This window comes from Muscardinus avellanarius (assembly GCF_963383645.1).
Source record: "Muscardinus avellanarius genome assembly, chromosome: 13".
NCBI lineage: Eukaryota > Metazoa > Chordata > Mammalia > Rodentia > Gliridae > Muscardinus > Muscardinus avellanarius.
The window spans coordinates 81,017,709-81,038,207 of record NC_137799.1 but is presented as its reverse complement, the minus strand read 5'-3'; the positions used below and the strand labels follow the sequence as shown (position 1 = coordinate 81,038,207).

At 42.5% G+C, this 20,499-nt stretch overlaps 1 pseudogene across 1 annotated transcript in view; it reads left to right on the top strand.

Annotated features, from left to right (window-relative positions):
• Positions 1-20,499, top strand: part of LOC308272251 — a 35,943-nt pseudogene that overhangs the window by 13,439 nt on the left and 2,005 nt on the right. The window lies entirely within an intron of this gene.

The following is a 20,499-nucleotide window of genomic DNA, read 5'->3' as shown; positions in this document are numbered from 1 at the left end:
GGTGTTCAGTCTCCACATGTTTATGTTGTTTCTTTGGGTCTTCTTATAGTTGATTTCTACTTTCATTCCATTATGGTCTGAAAAGACACAGGGAAGTATGTAACATTTTTTGAATTTGCTAGTGCTCATTTTGTGTCCCAGGATGTGAACTATTTTGGAGAAGGTTCTGTGAGCAGCTGAGAAAAATGTAAACTCTGCTGTAGTTGGGTGAAATATTCTATATGTATCCAACAGGTCCATTTGATTAATGGTGTCTTTTAGGTCTGAGGTATCTTTACTGACCTTTTGTCTGGAAAATCTGTCTAATGGTGTAAGAGGGGTGTTGAAGTCTCCCAGTATTATTGTATTGGGATTAATGTGTGATCTAATGTCACAGAGTGTTTTATGAAAGTAGCTGCACCTATGCTTGGGCATAGATGTTGATTATTGTTATTTCCTCTTGCTGGATTGTTTCTTTTACCAGTAAAATATGACTTAAGTTTGGGCTTGAAGTCTTACTTGTCTGATATCATTGTTGCTACTCCTGCTTGCCTTCGAGTTCTGTTAGCATGGATTACCTTGCTCCAGCCCTTTACCTTAAGTTTGTTACTATATTTAGTTGTAAGATGTGTTTCTTGCAAACAACACATAGATGGATTCTGGTTTTTAATCCATTTTGCCACTTTATGTCATTTTATTGGGGAGTTGAGGCTATTTACATTTAGTGTGATTATTGAGATATGATTTTTAATTCCTAACATGTTAAGATTTTATTTTTGTTTGAAATACTGTTTATTCTTCTTTGCTTAATTGTCTGCTGGATGGAAATTCTTGTTTCTCTGGTTCTGGTTTGTGTTACCTATTTCTTCTTTATAGTTAATCTCTGAGTATTTTCTCTAGCACTGGTTCTGAAGACATAAATTTCTTCAGTTTCCGTTTGTCATGGAAGCTTCTTATTTCCCCATCTAATTTGAAAGATAGTTTTGCTGCGTAGGGAACTTTTGGCTGCAAGTTGTTTTCTTTCAGAGTTTGGAATATGTTACTCCAAGCCCTTCTGGCTTTCAAGACTTAGTTTGGAAAGTCTGGAGTGATTCTAATTGTTTTGCCTCTGAATGTCACATGGCCTTTTGATTTTGTTGCCTTTAAGATTTTCTCCTTGGCTTCTAAATTGGTCATTTTGAGAATTATGTGGTGTGGGGACCCTTTTCTCTTATCCTGTCTAAATGGAGTTCTATAAGTTTCCTGGACCTGTGTATTGACCTCTTGCTCTATATTTGGAAAATTTTCAGCTATTACTTCTTTGAAGAGATTGTTGATCCCTTTGGTTTCACCTTCTTTTCCCTCCTTTATTCTGATTATTCTTAGGTTAGCTCTCTTAAAATGGGCCCATATTTCTTCAATGTCCAATTCCAGATGTCGAATTGTTTTTTTTTTGTTATACACTATGCGTTTGTTTTTGGAGCGATCATCTTCTAGGAGCAAGATTATATTCTCTATGTGGTCTAATCGATTGTTTATAGTTTGAATTGATGCCTTTACTTCAGTGATTGCATCCTTTATTTCTTCCAGACTCTCTCTAAATTCTTTTTAAAGGTCCTGTACTATTTCTACAGTTACATTCCTGATTTGATCTGCTGGAGATCTTTGCATTTCTGTGTTATCAGGTTCTGATATTGTGGGGTTGTGGGAGGTCATTGCTCCATTGTTGTTCCTCTTTCCCATGATTTCTGAAGTTTGTGCCTTCTCTGGGTTCTTCTCCAGGTCACCAGAACTTCACTTATGATGCTCTGGATCTCTGGAGTTTGTGGTAATCTCAGCAGCCACTACTCCTTTACTGGGTTGTATCGCAAAGTCTCAGACCCAGGGAGTTAGTTGAGGTTATGCAAGACCCTGGGGATGCTGGGCTGGGTGTTTTCCCAGGGGGAACTGAGACTAGGGTGTGGTATCTCTGCCACAACTACAACTTCACTGGGTTGAACTGCAATATCTGAGACCCAGGGAGTTTATCAAAGCTGCAGGAATCCCTGGGGGGCACAGCACTGGGATTTCTACTGTAGGAGCCGCAATTTCACTTACGTTTTTGGTGTGCACTGGTCTGAAGCTCTCACAGGCATGGTGAACTCACCACCTCTGCTGGCAATATGGCGCCATCACCACGCCCTCAGCCATGAGGCTGGTGTATTTCATTTCTGGCTTTGAGCTCCACTTGTGAATGCTGCTTTTCTCGGTTGCCATCTTCCTGGAAGTCCCCTACTTTTTATTTTTTATTTTGTAACAGGGTCTCACTGAGTTGCAAAGGGTCTCACTAAAGTAGCTGAGGCTGTCTGTGAACTGCGATCCTCCTGTCTCAGCCTCCCAAATGCTGGGATTACAAGCATGCGTCACCATGCCCCCTTAAGAATGGAATTTTTATGTGTTTAGGATTTTTTTAAATTAGTGGTGAGAATTTAACACCATTTTGTTTTGTTTTGTTTTGTTATTTAGTGTGTGTGTGTGTGTGTGTGTGTGTGTGTGTGTGTGGCACTGAGGATTGAACCCACAGGCATTCTACTTCCAAGCTATCCTAGCAGCCCTATTTTATGTTTTATTTTTGAAACAGAGTCTCACTAAGTTGTGGAGGGCCTCACTAAGTTGCTTATGCTATCCTTGAACCTTCGATCCTCCTGTCTCAGTCTCCCAAGTCCTGAGATTAAAATTGTGTGCCTTCACACCCAGCTAACACTGTATTTTTATGTTTACACTCCATTATAATTGCTGAGCATCAGAAGACTTTAAACAAACAAAACAAAAACAAAGACAAAACAAAATTACCACAATGCGCAATGGGTATTTCTAGAGTATAAAAGTTCCTCTTAACGCCAGGCGTGGTGGCGCAAGCTTGTAATCCCCACGCTTGGGAGACAGAGGCAGGAGGATCAGATCACGCAGGTTCAAAGCCAGCTGCACTGGCTTAAGAGACCCTGTTTCCAAATAAAAAAGTATAAAAATAGGTCTGGGAGTATAGCCTGGAGGTAGAGGGTTTCCAGGAACCCCAACACCACCAAAGGAAAAAAAAAAGTTCCTCTTAGCCAGGTATGGTGGTGCGTGCTTAGAATCCCAGGACTTGGGAGGCTGAAACAAGGAGAATTACAGGTTCTTGGCCAGCCTCACCAATTTATCAAGGTCCTTTGCAACTTAGTGAAACCCTGTTTAAAAATAAAAGAATAAAATAGGATTGGGAGTATAGCTCAGAGGTAGAATGCCCCTGGGTTCCACCTCTAGTACCATAAATAATACTAATACTAATATAATAATAATATACAAATTAAATAAAATAGCTATACTCTAAGTATAGTTCAGAGATAGCATGTCCCTGGGTTTCATCCTCAGTTACACACACATACAGACACACAAACACACACACACACACACACACACACACCCACCTCCTGTGTTCTCTCAGATCTAGTGTATAGATTAAAAACAGCTCTAGTTATCATCCTATCCTAGATTTGGAGTGCACCTTCTAAAGCAGCATAATGAACAGATGAATTTTTTTGTGTGTGGTACTGGGGATTGAACGCAGGAGCATTCTACTTCCAGGCTACACCCCCAGCCCTATTTTATTCTTTATTTTGAAACAAGGTCTCACTAAGTTGTGGCGGGCCTCACTAAGTAACTGAGGCTGGTGTTGAACCTGTGATCCTCCTGTCTCAACCTCCCAAGTACTGAGATTACAAGTGTGTGCCACCACACCTGGCACAGATGAATTTTTTTAATCTAAACTTTCAGGCGAGACATTGGTTTCCAGGTCCGGCCTGACATTGGGATCTAATCTGCCAGAGATATGGTTGATGTCTCATGTGGACAGAAGGTGATAACATTTGGTTTACATCTCATGTAGTTATAAAACTCACTTATTAGCACTCTGGTCAACCCTCTATTTCCACGTGTGAGTGTTTATTAAGTGACCGGCTAGACAACCATTCCCCCTGGGTTACTATGAGATGGCTGGGCTGTTTCCTCTCCCAAGAGAGGGGACCCCAAGTCCACTGGAGAGCTCCACGGTTCCTCATCACTTCTAAAAGTCTCTGTGATCTTGGTTCCAGGCTCTCAGTCTGTTTCTTCTTCTGCAAAATAATAGATCATGTTATAAATTTCCAGTCCGTGTGCTTCAAAGGGGTTTCAAAAATATTAAATCCAAATTTTATTAAAATATATTTTCTGCCGGATGTGGTGGCATGCACCTGTAGTCCCAGTACTTGGGAAGCTGAGAGAAGAGACTTGAAAGCTCAAGACCAGCCTCAGCAATTTAGTGAGGCCTTGTGCAACTTAGTTAGATCCTGTTTCAAAATAAAAAAAATAATAAAATAGAGCTGGGTAGCTTAGAGGTGGAACACCCCTGGGTAAGATCCCCAGTAGTGCGCACGTGCGCGCGCGCACACACACGCGCACACACACACACACACACACACACACACACACACTAAATTAATTAATTAATTTTCTGAATTTAGCTTTTCTAACATTATTAGAAAATACATACTTCCTAAGCTTAGTAGGTTAAAACAGTGCATATAGTGATAGGAACCAGACTTGGTATAGTAAAGACGATTGAAGAAAATCAGAATGGGTCACCCCCAAAATATGCTTTTTGACATAAAAATTATTGAGCTGAGGGCAAGCTGTCTGCTCTCCTCCGTTGCCTAGAAGCAGGACAGAGATCCACAGAAACAAAGGTGCCCTTGCCCTCTGCACCAGGAAGGACAAGGGGCAGACCCTGGACACAGCTGCCTGGAGAGGGCGCCAGGGAACCACCCTGGCGAGCTCACGGCTAGGCTGCAGGCTGCTGGTTTATCTCTCCACCACTGGTCACCCATAGAGACACAAGTCCTTTTCTTTTCTTTTAATGTTCTCTATTGAAGATTTATATGAACTGAAGATCTAAGTCACCTCTTTAAGGATTACTCAGTCCCTGGGTGTCTCCCACGCGTATGTGACATATACATGTTAGTAAGCAAGCATCTGTTTGTTCTTGTTTTATTAATCTGTCTTTTGTTACAGGACTCCATTCCAACTTAGAACTCATTAGGGCTGGGGAAAACTTGTTTTTTCCCCCTCTTACACTGTTAATGTGTTAATATATTCTTATTAAGTAATTTTTTTCTTTTTCTTCTTTCGCACCCTCCCTCACTAATTAAATTTGTACTATATAATTTGTACAAAGTAAATTTTGTAAGTTCAAACCACAAAACATGCATTTGGGGAATAAAATAATGCTTGCTTTTGTGTGTGGTGCTGGGAACAGAACCCAGGGGCACTCTACCTCTTAACTACACCCCCAGTTCTATTTTTTTTTTTTTTTAATTTGGAAAGAGTCTCACAAAGTTGCTGAGAGCCTCACAAGTTGCCAAGGCTGGCTTTGACTCTGCCAGCCTCCTGTCTCAGCCTCCCAAGTGCTGGGGTGACAGGCGCGCACCTCCATGCCCGGGCTTTACTTGCTTTTTTCTTTGAGGTTTCATGCTGTTCCTGTCAGCTTTCAAAGGTGAAGTGTTCTGAAGCCATTTACAGTGCAGCCAGCTCATTTGCACTGAAGTCTGGTTATAACATTTTCTCTGTAACAGATCAGCAGATAATCAAAATGAGAAAAACGACTCCAGAGGACTTCCCACACAGGAGCAGTGATGTAGTGGTTTTATGCACTGTGAATCTTAAATCTTTTCAATGCTGTTCCTATTTCAGACAAAAAGCTAGAGCTAAAAGGGGTTAATTCATGTGCTAAAAGAATTGATAGGGATCCTGACACTGGGTAGCAGCACACACCTGTGATCCCAGTTACTCAGGAGGCCAAGAGGAGGAAGCCAGAGGACCCTTTGGGCCCAGGAGTTGGGGCTCAGCCTGGGCAACATAGCATCTCTCTCTCTCTTTCTCCCCCCCACATCTCTCTGATGGTACTGGGAATGGAACCCAGTGGCATTCTACCTCTAAGCTACATCCCCTGCACTATTTATTTTTTATTTTGAAATAGGGTCTCACTAAGTTGCTGAGGGCCTTGCTGAGTTGCTGAGACTAGTCTTGAACCTGTGATCTTCCTGTCTCAGCCTCCCAAATACTGGGATTACAGGTGTGTGCCACTATGCCTGGATAATGCTTCATCACTTTAAAAAAAAAAAAAAAAGCCAGGCCTGGTAGCACAAGCTTGTAATCCCAGTACTTGGGAAGCAGAGATAGGGAGATCAAAGGTTCTCGAACAGCGTCAGATACTTACTGAGGCCCTTTGCAGCTTAGTGAAACCTTGTTTCAAAATAAAGAATAAAAAAAGGCTGGGGGTATAGCTCAGAGGTAGAATGCCCTGGGTTCAATCCCCAGTACTGGAAAAAAAAAAAGTGATGGTTCATGCATTTGGGAAGCTGAGACAGGAAGATTGCGGTTCGAGAACAGCCTCAGCTACTTAGTGAGGCCCTTTGCAACTCAGTGAGACCCTGTTTCAAAATAAAGAATAAAAAGAAATAGGGCTGGGAGTATAGCTCAGAGGTAGAATGCCTCTGGGTTCTACCCCCAGTACCACAAAATGATGATGATGATGATGATAATAATAATAATAATAATAATAATAATAATGATGATGATGATGAAGAAACTGAAGGTATAACTTGGAAGTAGAATGTCCCTGGGTTCCATCCCAAGTACCAAAAAAAAAAAAAAAAAAAAGAGGAATCACAAATTCGAGACTAGTCTCAGCAACACAAGGCCCTCAGCAATTTAGCAAGACTCTGTTTCCAAATAAAAAGTAAAGTAGGCTGGGGGCGTAGCTCAGAGATAGATGCCTCTAGGTTCAATCCCCAGTACCACAAGAAAACACAAACAAAATAAAACAAAACAAAACCCCCACAAAACTTCTGTTTAAACTGGGCTCCATGGCACACTCCTACAAATCTCAGTACATGGGAGGCTAAGACAGGAGGATCATAGGTTTGAAGACAGTCTCAGCAACTAGTGAGACTCTCAATAACCTAGCGAGACTTTTTCAGAATTAAAGTAAAATAGGTGAGAATGTAACTCGGAGGTAGAATGACCCTGTGTTCAATCCCCAGTACTAGAAGAAGACTTGGAGGAGGAGCAGGGAAAGGAGGGGGAGGAAGAAGAGGAGGGGAATGCCAAATGCCAGGTTCCCCTTCTTACCTCTGCTTAGCTTGGTCACACTCCACAGGGTGTCCTGGTGTGTATATTGCACTTTCCTGCCTAGGAATGTGGTAGAGGAAGTTTCTCTTGCACTCTCTCCTCTCTGTTTAGCTAACTCAAGCCAGTTCCAAGGCCCCAGCTCAGCCCCTCCTCTAAGGCAGCGCTGCCCAACATACCTGACTCCCAGGCTCCCCCACAGTCTGGCCCACTATGGCAGGGTCTCCTGCTCTGAGCCCAGTGTTCTGCAGAAGCCCAGGAATGAGTGAGAGGAACGAAAGGCCTCCCAAGGGATGTGGGCGCAGCCTAGGGAGCCGGGCAGAAGGGTGTGAAGGGGAAGGTCCGCGAGCAAGGTTTTATTTAGACCGATCTTAGGGAAAGGTGTGGGCATTTTGAAAGGTCCTTTTGAAAGGCAAAGTGAAAACTGGATTGACTGACGCTGGGCACAGCGGCACACCCTGCGATCCTAGTATTTGGGAAGCAGAGACAGGAAGATAGCATGTTTGAGGCCAGCCTCAGGAATTAGTGAGAACTGTTTCAAAATTTAAAAACTGCCATGTGTGGTGGCACACTTGTATTCTCAGTATTTGGGAAGCGGAGACAAGAGAATCGCAGATTTGAGGATTTGAGGACAGCCTCAGCATGTAGTGAGACCCTGATTTCAAAATAGAAATAAAATAGGACTGGGAGTATAGCTCAGAGGCAGAATTTCCAAGAGTTTAATCCTTAGTACTAAAATAAAATCAAATAAAAATAAATAGTCAGTTGTGGTAGCACACGCCTATAACCCCAGTACTTGAGAGACTGAGACAGGAAGATCACAGGTTGGAGCAGAGCCTCAGCAAGTAGTGTGACTCTCATCAACCTAGTGAGACCCTCTTTCAAAAATAAAAATGAAATAGGGCTGGAGTGTAGCTCAGAGGTAGAAAGCTTCTGGGTTCAGTGTACAGAACCCGAAATTAAAAATTAAAAAGAAAGAAAAAGGGCTGGGAGTTTAGCTTGTATGTGGCATTGGGGATTGTATCCAGCACCACATGAAAGAAAGGAAGGGTGGAAGGGAAGGAGAGGAGAGAGAAGAAGAAAGGAGAAAGAAAGTCTAAGGCTGGAAAATAAAAACTGGTAGCAGTGGTGCAGGTAAGAGGTGGTGCCTTGGACTCTGCCACACAGGGTGACTGCTCACTCGCACTGGGTGTGAACCTCAGCGTCAGACTACAGGTCAGCGGTTTTTAGATTCATTTTAAAAATTAACAGGTGTGTGTGTGTGTGTGTGTGTGTGTGTGTGTGTGTGTGTTGCTAGAAATTGAACCTTCAAAACAGGGGAGTTCTACCCTATTTAATTTTATTATTTTTTATTTTATTTATTTTTGTCTCTTTCTATTTTTTATTTATTTTATTTTTTATTTTTTTTAATTTTTTTATTGGTGCATTATATTCATACAACTTATTGGGGTAAAAAACTTGTGTGTACAAACATGTACTCATCACTGATTTAACCCCTACCCAAATCCCACCCCATTCCCTCCCCGTCCCTCCCTCCCTTGCTTGGCTTAGTGATTGACTTCGATATGTTTAAGTACATTGTGAGCTTTAGAGATTTTCCTCTTCCCCCCTCATTTCTCCTCCTTTAGGTTGACTTGTTTGCTCCTCTTTTCTCCCTAACTCTCACATATTAGGAAAAGCATCTGATTTCTTATTTTTTGTGCCTGACTAAACTCACTTAGCATAATGTCCTCCAGTTCCATCCATTTACCTGAAAATGATGTAATTGAGTTTTTTTTGATGGCTGAGTAAAATTCCATTGTGTACATATCCCACAGTTTGTAATCCATTCATCTGTTGATGGACATCTTGGCTGGTTCCATAGTTTGGCTATGGTGAATTGTGCAGCTATGAACATAGATACACATACATTAGTTTGGTAGTTTGGTTTCTTTTCTTTTGGGTAGATACCCAACAGTGGTATTGCTGGATCAAATGGTAGATTTGTTCCCATTCTTCTGAGGATTCTCCATTCTGTTTTCCAAAGTGGTTGCACTAATTTGCAATCCCACCAACAATGTCTTAGAGTTCCCACTTCTCCACATCCTCGCCAGCATCTGTTGTTGTTTGTGTTTTGAATGATTGCCATTCTAGTTGGAGTTAGGTGAAATCTCAGGGTAGTTTTGATTTGCATCTCTCTGATTGCCAGTGATGTTGAGCACTTTTTCATGCACTTATTGGCCATTTGAATTTCTTCTTTTGTGAAGTATCTATTTCGTTCATTTGCCCATTTTGTTATTGGATGCTTTGTTTTCTTAGTGTTGAGTTTCTTGAGTTCTCTGTATATTCTAGATATTAGTCCTCTATCAGTGGTGTAGGTGGCAAAAATCTTCTCCCATTCTGTTGGCTCTCGATTGAGATTCTTGATAGTTTCCTTTGCTGAACAGAAGCTCTTCAGTTTCATGCAATCCCATGTATTGATTCTCCTTTTAATTTGTTGTGCCTTTGGGGTCTTGTTGAGGAAATGTTTGTCTGTGCCTATATGTTGTAGTGTTGGACCTATGCCCTCTTCAAGGAGCTTCAAAGTCTCTGGTTTAATTTCCAAGTCTTTGATCCATCTTGAGTTGACTTTTGTACAGGGTGAAAAAGTGGGATTAACATCCAATTTTCTGCAAATGATTAACCAGTTTCGCCAACACCATTTGTTGAAGAGGCTATCTTTTTTCCAGTGTATGTTTTTGGCCCCTTTGTCAAAAATCAATTGGCTGAAAGTGTGTGGACTTGTTTCTGGGTCTTCTATTCTGCTCTATTGGTCTATATATCTGTTCTTTTGCCAGTACCATGCTGTTTTTATTACAATGGCTTTGTAGTATAGTTTAAAGTCAGGTATTGTGATTCCTCCTGCGTGGTTTTTGTTGCTGAGAACTACCTTGGCTATTCTGGGCTTTTTGTTATTCCAGATAAATTTAAGGACTGATTTTTCTATGTCTGTGAGGAATGATCTTGGTAGTTTAATGGGCATTGCATTAAATCTGTAGATCACTTTTGGGAGGATGGCCATTTTAATGATATTTATTCTGCCAATCCATGAACATGGAAGGTCTTTCCATCTTCTAAGATCTTCTTCGATTTCTTTTTTCAGTGTTTTATAATTTTCTTTGTAGAGATCTTTTACCTCCTTGGTCAAGTTTATTCCTAGGTATTTTATTTTTTTGTGGGAGATCCTGAGTGGAAGTGTTTTCTGAATTTCTTTTTCAGTGGATTTATGGTTGGTGTACAGGAAAGCTTCTGATTTTTTAAGATTGATTTGTATCCCGATACCTTGCTGAATTTGTTGATCAGTTCTATAAGCCTTTTGGTTGAGTTTGTTGGGTTTTCTAAATATAGTATCATGTCATCTGCAAATAGTGAAAGCTTAAGTTCTTCTTTTCCTACTTGTACTCCTTTGATTTCCTTTTCTTGCCTTATTGCTCTGGCTAGAGTCTCTAGTACTATATTGAAGAGAAGTGGTGATAGTGGACATCCTTGTCTCGTTCCAGTTTTTAGGGGGAATTCTTGAAGTTTTTCCCCATTTAATATGATGTTGGCAGTGGGCTTATTGTAGATTGCCTTAATAATGTTGAGATATGTTCCTTCTATTCCAATTCTCTGCAGTGTTTTTATCATAAATGGGTGTTGAATTTTATCAAATGCTTTTTCAGCATCTATTGAGACGATCATGTGGTTTTTGTCTTTGATTCTGTTTATATGATGAATTACATGGATTGATTTTCGTATATTGAACCAGCCTTGCATCCCTGGGATGAACCCTACCTGGTCATGGTGAATGATTTTCTTGATGTGGTTTTGAATGCGTGTTGCTAGTATTTTGTTTAATAGTTTTGCATCCAAGTTCATCAGAGATATAGGCCTGTAGTTTTCCTTCCTTGAACTGTCTTTATTCGGTTTGGGTATTAGTGTGATGTTGGCTTCATATAATGTATTTGGGAGGGTCCCGGTTTTTTCTATTTCCCGAAATAGTTTGAGTAGTATTGGGATTAGCTCTTCTAAAAAGGTTTTATAGAATTCACTTGGGAAACCATCTGGTCCTGGGCTTTTCTTTGATGGTAAGCTCTTTATTGCTGTTTCAATCTCTTTGATTGTTATTGGTTGAAGTGTTCTATATCTTCTTCACTCAGTTTAGGAAGGCTGTATTTATCTAGGAAGTTGTCAATTTCCTCCAGATTTTCCATTTTGTTGGAGTATAGTTTTTCAAAGTAGTTTCTGATAATCCTCTGGATTTCTACACTGTCAGTAGTAATGTCTCCTTTTTCATCCCTTATCTTCATAATTTAGGTTGATTCTCTCTTTTTTTTTTTAGTTAGGTTAGCTAGTGGTTTATCAATCTTGTTAATTTTTTCAAGAAACCAGCTTTTTGCCTCTGAATGTCACGTGGCCTTTTGTTTTTGTTGCTTTTAAGATTCTCTCCTTGGCTTCCACATTAGTCATTTTGACAATTATGTGGCGTGGGGATCCTCTTCTCTGATCCTGTCTAAAGGGAGTTCTATAAGTTTCCTGGACCTGTGTATCGACCTCTTGCTCTATGTTTGGAAAATTTTCTGCTATTACTTCCTTGAAGAGATTGTTGATCCCTTTGATTTCACCTTCTTTTCCCTCCTCTATTCCAATTATTCTTAGGTTAGCTCTCTTGAAATGGGCCCATATTTCTTCAATGTCAGATTCCTGCTGTTTGGTTTTTTTTTCTAAATTAGAAACTATGCGTTCATTTTTAGAATGATCATCTTCAAGAAGCGAGATTCTATTCTTCATGTGGTCTAATCTGTTGTTTATACTTTGAATTGAGGCCTTTACTTCATTAATTGCATCCTTTATCTCTTTTTGACTCTCTCTAAATTCTTTTCGAAAGTCCTCTATTATTTCTAAAGTTATTTTCCTAATTTGATCTTCTAGAGATCTTTGGATTTCTGTGTTATCAGATTCTAATGTTGTGGGGTTGTTGGCATTCACTGCTCCATTGTTATTTCTCTTTCCCATGATTTTGGAAGTCTGTGCCTTCTCTGGGTTCTTCCCTGAGTCACTACGAGTTCACTTAAGATGCTCTGGATCTCGAGTCTATGGTATCTCAGTCACCACTACTCCTTTACTGGGTTGTATCACAAAGTCTCAGACCCAGGGAGTCAATCGAGGCTGCTTAGACCGTGGGGGGTGCCAAGTTGGGCGTTCTCCAGCGGGGAGTTGTGACTATGGTATGATATCTCTGCCACTGCCACTCCCCCACTGGGCTGCACTGCTAAAATCTCCGACTCAGGGAGACTATCTGCGCAAGTCCCTGGGAGTGCAGTACTGGGATTTCTCCCCTAGGGGCCGCAATTTGACTCACGGTTGTTAAGTGCGCTGATGGAGCTGTAGTGAACTTGGTGGATTCGCTGCTGCTGCCACTGGCAATATGGCACCACTGCCACGCCCTCGGCCGTGATGCAGCGTATTTCTTCTCTGGTTTTGAACTCCGCTCTGAGTCCTTGCCAGTTGTGCTGTGCCCGGCCCTTGGGAGCTTTAGATGTTCCCTGCACCAACAAAACTGCTGACTGCCGCCCGGCTGTTCAGCACCTGCTCACCTCGGCTCGCTGTCCACCCCTCCTCTCAGGCGCCTGGTGGCTGGTTGAGTGGGTTGGTCTAGGGCCGTCCGGTGAACTCACTGCTGCCGCCAGCAGTAAGATGCTGCTTCTGCATCCTAGGCCGCGAGGCCAGAGTACCTCCTCTCTGGATTTGATCTCTGTTTTGAGTCTCTCTCCTCTCTGGAGCCTGGTGCTGCTAGGGGAGATGTAGGCCGCGCCACTCCGGCCGCTCTGCGCTGCGGCTCTGGCTGCTCCACACCACGGCTCTGGCCACTCTGGTTGCTCCGGCCATTCTGCACCGTGGCTCTGGCTGCTCTGCACCGCGGGTCTGGCCACTCCGGCTGTTCCGCGACGCAGCTCTGGCTGCTCTGGCTGCTCTGCTCGGCTGCTCTGCTCGGCTGCTCTGGCTGCTCTGGCTGCTCCGCTCAGCTGTTCTCGCCACTCCGCGCCGCTGCTCCAGCCAATCCGCGCTGCGGCTGTGGCTGCTCCGGCTCTTCTGGCCGCTCTGCTCGGCTGCTCTGAACCGCGGCTTCGGCTGCTCTGCACCACGGTTCTGGCCACTCTGGCCGCTCAGGCGGTTCCGCGACGCGGCTCTGGCTGCTCCGGCTGCTCAGGCCGCTCCGCTCCGTGGCTCCCCCCAATCTTTTCTGCGGCTCTGGCCGCTCCGGCTGCTAAGGCCGCTCTGCTCCGCGGCTCCCCCAAATCTGCACTGCGGCTCTGGCCGCTCCGCGCCTCGCGGGCGCGGCACTTTGGGCTGGTTTTTTTTCCAGTGTCTTGATTTTCCAGCCCTTTTTCTCTGTCCCTTGTACTTACCATTTTTATTTCTTTGCTGGTGGTGTTTTCTGGCTCTGAAAGGCGCTGGTTTTGTGGTAGTAGAGTTGGATTGTTAGCGGGACTTGTAAGTGCCGCTTTCCTCTGTCGCCATCTTCCAGGAAGTCAGTATTTTTTTTTTATTTGAAAAAGGGGTCTCACTAAGTTGCTGAGAGCCTCACTCAAACCTGAACTCCACCTGTCTCAGTCTCCCAAGTACCTCCCAACTATCATTCTCGGCCATTTGAACACTTCTTTGTGTGTGTGTGTGTGTGTGTGTGTGTGTGTGTGTGTGTTACTAGGGTGGAACCCAGGAGCTATTCTACCTCCAGGCTATACTCCCAGACCTATTTTATACTTTATTTGGAAACAAAGTCTCACTAAATTGTTGAGAGCCTCATTGAGTAGCTGAGGCTGGCCTCGAACCTGTGCCATCCTCCTGTCTCAGCCTCCCAAGCTCTGAGATTATGAGCATGTGCCTCCACGCCTGGCTCATTTTAACACTTTTTTAAAAAGCCATTTTAAGGTAAGGTGCAGTGGTGCATGCTTATAATTCCAGAACTTGGGAGGCAGAGACAGGAAGATTGCAGGTTCATGGCCAGTCTCGGCAACTTAGTGAGACCCTGTTTCCAGAATTAAAAAATAAAATAAAATGGGGCTGGAGGTGTAGTTCAGAGGTAAAATTCCCCTGTGATTCATCCTCAGCACCAAAAAGAAAAGCTATTTTAGGTTGAAACTACTGTACAGTTTTGTGATGGTGACATAGTGTCATACACATGGCACTATATCCTCCATTACATTTTATACAGACCAGTGTCACTGCCTTAAAACTCCCTCCTCCCCAGACCCCGGCAGCCACAGATCTTTGAACCAACTCTGCGGTTTTGCTTTCTTCGGAATGTCTCGTGGTTGGGTCTGTGCTGCACGTAGCCTTTTCAGACTGGCTTGCAAGCTTCTAAGCATGGAATAACATTGCATTCTATGAATATAACAGTCTGCTCACTCTTTTACCTACCGAAGGACAGATTTTAAAGGACAGCTTTAAAATTTGGCCTTTCTTTTGTTTTTCTCTCTTTCTTTTAAGAGATAAGATCTCGCTATGTTGCCCAGGCTGGCTTTGAACTCCTGGTCTTGAGCGATCCTCCTACCTCAGTTTCCTACGTAGCTGGGACAACAGGGACATGCCATCATGCCACATTTGGCAATTCTGAATAAGGATGCTATGTATATCTGGATGTAGATTTTTATTTGGAAATAAATTTCCAACTTATTTGAGTAAACACCAGTGAGCATAATTGTTGGATCTTGTAAAAGTATATTTAGTTTGATAAAAAACAAAAACAAAAACAAAAAACCCTGCCAAACTGTCTTTAAAAGTGGCTGTCCCATGCCACACCCCAGTAGCAGTGAATAAAAGCGCCTGCGGCTCTGCATCTTGGTACCTGATGTTATCAGGCCTTGGGTTTTAGCCATTCTGGCAGGTGTGGAGTGGGAGCTTCTTATTTTAGTTTGTGTTTCTTTGATGACAAAGTATGTTGAATAGCTTTTCATTTGCCTGCCTGTCTTCCTCTTTGAGATGTCTGCTCTGATCTTTTGCCTTTTTTAAAAAAGTGAAATTCTTCTTGTGTGTGTGGTACTGGGATGGATGGAACCCAGGGCCCTTTTACCTCTGGGCCACACCCTCTGCTTTATTTTATATTTTTATTTAGAAATAGCCTCACAAAGGTGCTGAGGCTGGCTTCAAACGTACTCAGTCTTGATTACAAGCGTGTGCCCATCTTAGATGCTTACTTTCTTACTGAGTTTTAAAAATTCTTCAGATTCGCCGGGTGTGGTGTTGCACACTTATAATCCCCACACTTGGGAGGCGGAGACAGGAGGATCGCGCAGGTTCGAAGCCAGCCGCGCTGGCTTAAGAGACCCTGTTTCCAAATTTTAAAAAATATAAAAAATGGGTCTGGGAGTGTAGTCCGGAGGTAGAAGGGCTTCCAGAAACCCCAGTACCACCACAAAAAAAAAAAAAAATTATTTAGATTCATTTTAATTGTTTATTGAAGGAAGATCCTTTTTCCCTCCCAAGTTCCTCATTTTACTTTATTATTTAGTGATCTTTCTTCTTGCAGAGACAATTCAAGCCAGAGAAGTCTCTCTTTCCCCACAGCTGGAGGAAAAGATGCTCCAGGCAGAGTGACAAGGAAGAAGTAAAAGGTGTATTTTGGAGAATTTTCTTGCTTAAAAAAAGTACTGAGTTTAGCTGAGTGTAGTGGTGTACACTTGTAATCCCAGTACTTGGGAGGCTGAGACAGGAGGATCCAGGTGGCCAGCCTCAGCTACTTAGTGAGGCTCACTGCAACTCAGTAAGACTTTGTCTTAAAATAAAGAATAGAAAATAGGGCTGGGGTGTAGCTCGAAGCCAGAATGCCCCTGTGTTCCATCCCCAGTACCACACACACACAAAAGTATTAAGCTTTACAAAGACTTTCTCTGAAGTCTAGACTTACATATAAAATGGTAACTGAGCATATTGTTTTAGTTGGATGAATGGGGAAATAATAAATCCATATGACATACATAATAATGATCTGATTTGTTGCAAGTGGGTTTTTTGGGGAAAGGGAGGGATTTGACTTGCTAACAGATAAAATACTTAAGGGGAGTTCTTAAAGGTAGAACCCTTGAGGGCAGTTTCATTCTTGAGTGAAGGGATGGGGGTTGAAGGCCTATCGAGGAGCTATGCAAAAGGACCAGAATTCTCCCTTCCAAATTCAACACTGGTTATCCAGTAATTATACATAGACATTCACATATAAAGCAGTTGAAAACGTTGGAGTCTGACTGTTCTTAGAAATTCTCCAAGTCTCTCTCTCTCTCTCTTTCTTTCTTCCTTCCTCCTTCCTTCCTCCCTCCCTTCCTCCCTCCCTCTCTTTCTTTCTTTTCTTTTCTTTTCTTTTTTTGCAGTACTGGGGATGGAACCCAGGGGCATTCTACCTCCAAGCTACACCCTCAGCCCCTATTTTTATAGTCTTCTTACTTTTATTTCTTTAAATCAGGTCTCACTGAGTTGCAAAGGGCCTCACCAAGTAGCTGAGGCTGTCCACAAACTGCGATCCCCTGGTCTCTGCCTCCCAAACACTGGGATTACAAGTGTGCGTCACAATGCTGGCCTCTCTCTTTCCTTCTTTATAAGCTGTAGTTAATGCTTTCCTCCAACCCTGGAGTGGGGATTAAATGAGATAGTATGAAAAGCACTTAGATAATACTGCCTTAAAACCATCTTTCTCACTCATCTCCCAAGACTTGTGGAATTACCTTATCATTCAATTCTCACACCTGCTTAGAGATTAAGGCTTGATGGAGTCAGACTCAGGAATGATTCCTCGGGCTGTCCCTCCCCAGGCTTTTCTTTTTGTTGTATTGTTAATGATGAAGAAATCAAAAGTATACCACGCAGTCATACTCACTATTAAAGGCACCTGAAAAACAGCAGGTATAGAAAATCATTTTGACTTCTTTTCCATTTCTTTAAAGCGGGAGATTAAATTCCCCTGTGAAAGATATCCTCCCTCTGGTGGGCATGGTGGCCAAGTACTGTAATTCCAGTACTTGGGAGGCTGAAACGGACGTTTGAAGGTTCAAGGCCAGCCTCAGTAACTTAGTGAGATGTGAGAGCCTGTTTCAAAATGGAAAATATAAAGGGCTAGAAGTGTGGCTTAGAGGTAGAATGACCCTGGGACACACACACACACACACACACACACACACACACACACACACACCAGCAACAACAGAAAAACCTGACTCCTTCCCTATAGAAAAAGCATTCCTATATAGATTTTGTATCTTTTAAGCCTTCCCTGACCACAAATAGGAGACTAAGGAAGTAACTTAGAAGTGAGAAGGGGACCTTAATTTGGCCTTGTTAGGTTTCTGACCTATGCCACAGAAAAGAATTTCAGGATGCATCAAAAAGAAGCCCAAATATTTACTCAGGAAAGCTCATAATCAAGCAAGATACCCACGCAAAGGGAGGAGTGTGGGTGCCTAAGACAGAGACACACTGTTAGATGGCAGGCTGTTAACATTATTAGTTATTATTATTATTATTAATTTTGGTACTAGAAATTGAACTCAGGGGCATTCTGCCTCTGAGTTACACCCCAATCCTTTTCCCTCTTTATTTTTTGTTTTGAAACAGGGTCTTGCTAGGTTTCTGAGAGTCTCAGTACTGACTGAGGCTGTCCTCTAACCTGCAAGTCTCCTATCTCAGTCTCCCATGTACTGGGATTACAAGCTTGTGCCACCAAACCAGCTAGGGGTGTGTGTGTGTGTGTGTGTGTGTGTGTGTGTGTGTGTGTGTGTAGAGAGAGAGAGAGAGAGAGAGAGAGAGAGAGAGAGAGAGAGAGAGAGAGAGATATTGGGGATTGAACCACCCAAGGGCATAGCTGACCTATACTCCTAGTCCTATTTTTTTATTTTGAAACAGGGTCTCACTAGATTGATGAGAGTCTCCCTACTTGTAGAGGTTGTCCTTGAAGCTGCAAACCTCATCTCAGCCTTCCAAGTACTGGGATTACAAGCGTGTGCCACCATGCCTGGCTAGGGCTCTTTTTTTGTATATGTGTGCGTCAGTCCTGTTTATTATGGTTGCTGAATACATGCTTTATATTCATTATTCATATTGATTTGTAATTTATAAACTCACTTTCTCTACAAAAGTGGGGGAAAGAGCTGAAGGTTATATCCTAGTGGTAGAATACTGACCTAGCATGCATGAGACCCTGAGCTTAAACTCAACACTGATGGAAGGAAGGAAGGCAGGAAAGAAGGAAGGGAGGGAGGGAGGAAGGAAAAAGGTCTTCAAACAGCTGGCAGTTTGCAAGGTGTGGTAGGGCTCTTATAGTTAGAGGAAACCTTGTAAATAGTGAACATAAGAAGTGCCTAGGAGTAACGTCATTCTGTAGAGCTCATTTCTTTTTTTTTTTTTTTTCTTTTGCGGTACTGGGGATGAAACCCAGGGCATTCTACCTCTGAGCTACACCCCTAGCCCTATTTTTTTTTAAATTATTTATTTTGAAACAGGGTCTCACTAAGTTGCAGAGGGCCTCATTAAGTAGCTGAGGCTGTCTGTGAACCACCATCCTTCAGTCCCAGCCTCCTGAATGCTGGGATTATAAACGTTCCCTACCAATGCCTGGTTAGAGCTCATTTCTCTTAAGCAGGGAGCATAGTGCAGGTTTCATGGTCTGGTCCTTTCAGGATCTGCGGGTTGATATCATGTAGTCAATAAATAACATCTAGAATATGCCCATATCATAAATCTAACAAAAATTTTCTCTTCGTTTTATTTAAAAAAAAAATATTGTAGCTGGGTGTGGTAATGCATGCTTGTAATCCCAGTACTTGAGAGGCTGAGGCAGAAGGATCCCGCAAGTTCAAAGCTAGCCTCAGCTACTTAGTGAGGCTCTCGGCACCTTAGTGAGACCGTTTCCAAATTAAAAAATAAAAATAAAAAATAGGTCTGAGATAGTGTAGACCAGAGGTAGAAAGCCCCTGGGTTTCATCCCCAGTAACACACACACACACACACACACACACACACACACACATAAATAAATAAAATAAAATAAAATATATTGTGCAAACTGGCCCATAGGAACACAGACATGGGAGTAAAGGTGAACGTGTTCAGAGTATAGGCGGAATTAAAGTCACACTCTCTTCTCCCTTCCCTGCGGATCTTCTTTCTACTTAACCTTATTTCATCTGTCTTGCATCATTCCCACATAATTTAATCATATATTCACAACTTACTATTCTTTGTCCAATTCAGTACCTAAATAAACTGAACTTCTGCTTTTTTTCATCTTCATTTCTCTGTGAAGTCTCCTGTTCCATGTAAACAAAGCCCCCTTCATACCCATATAAATTGTATTGAAATATATTTGCACTGAGAGTATTAGTACCTGTAATTCTAGTACTTGGGAGGCTGAGACAAGAGGATCACAGGCTGGAGGACAGCCTCAAAACGTAGGGAGACTCTCAGTAAGATAGTGAGACCATGTTTCAAAAAAACATAAAATAGGGCTAGGGGTATAGCTCAGAGATGGAATACCCCTGGGTTTAATCCTCAACACCAAAAACATTAAATTAAAAATAAATAAAATATGGGAGGCTGAGACAGGAGGATCGCACAGGTTCGAAGCCAGCCTCAGCTACTTAGTGAGGCTCTCAGCAACTACTGAGACCCTGTTTCCAAATAAAATATAAAATGGGTCTGGGAGTATAACCCGGAGGTAAAAAAAAAAAAAAAAGCCCCTGGGTTCCACTCCCAGCACCACAAAAAAAAGTAATAATAAAAATAAAGAAAATAAATTTGCATCATTTTCTCCTATTGATCTGTCTTGTGTCAGTTTTCTTTTGTGATGCCTAAGATCATACAAGTCCCCTTTAATGATGACGATAATGGACAGTGATAAGAATAACAAATGGCAATTTAATTAGACTTAATACATTTAATTACACCCTTAATTTAAGAGGCAGGCAATTTGTTAAGGGATCATCACATATTATCTCACTTATTTCCCACATTTGACTGATAAGGGCTCTGAGATGCAGGCAGGGTACTTTGCCCAGCGCCACCCAGCTAGCTATTCAGTGGGGCCAGGCCTGTATTCTAACCTTGGTTTATCTAGTTCTAGCACCTGATCTCTCTACCACTATCTGTATACTACAAGCCTGTTCAGGGAGGTCAGCTTCTCTGCCGCCCTCTGCACACTCGCTCAGGACTTCTGTACAACAACAGGCTTACCAGGAAGCCCTCCCGCCAGACGGGCCTCTGAGGGCCTGGACTTTGCCTCAGTCACCTTTCCCCCAGCACCCTGCACTGTGCCCTGCACACTATAACTCGTCCTTTCTACATGTATTTATGAAGTGTTTGCTATGAACCACTTTGTCATGC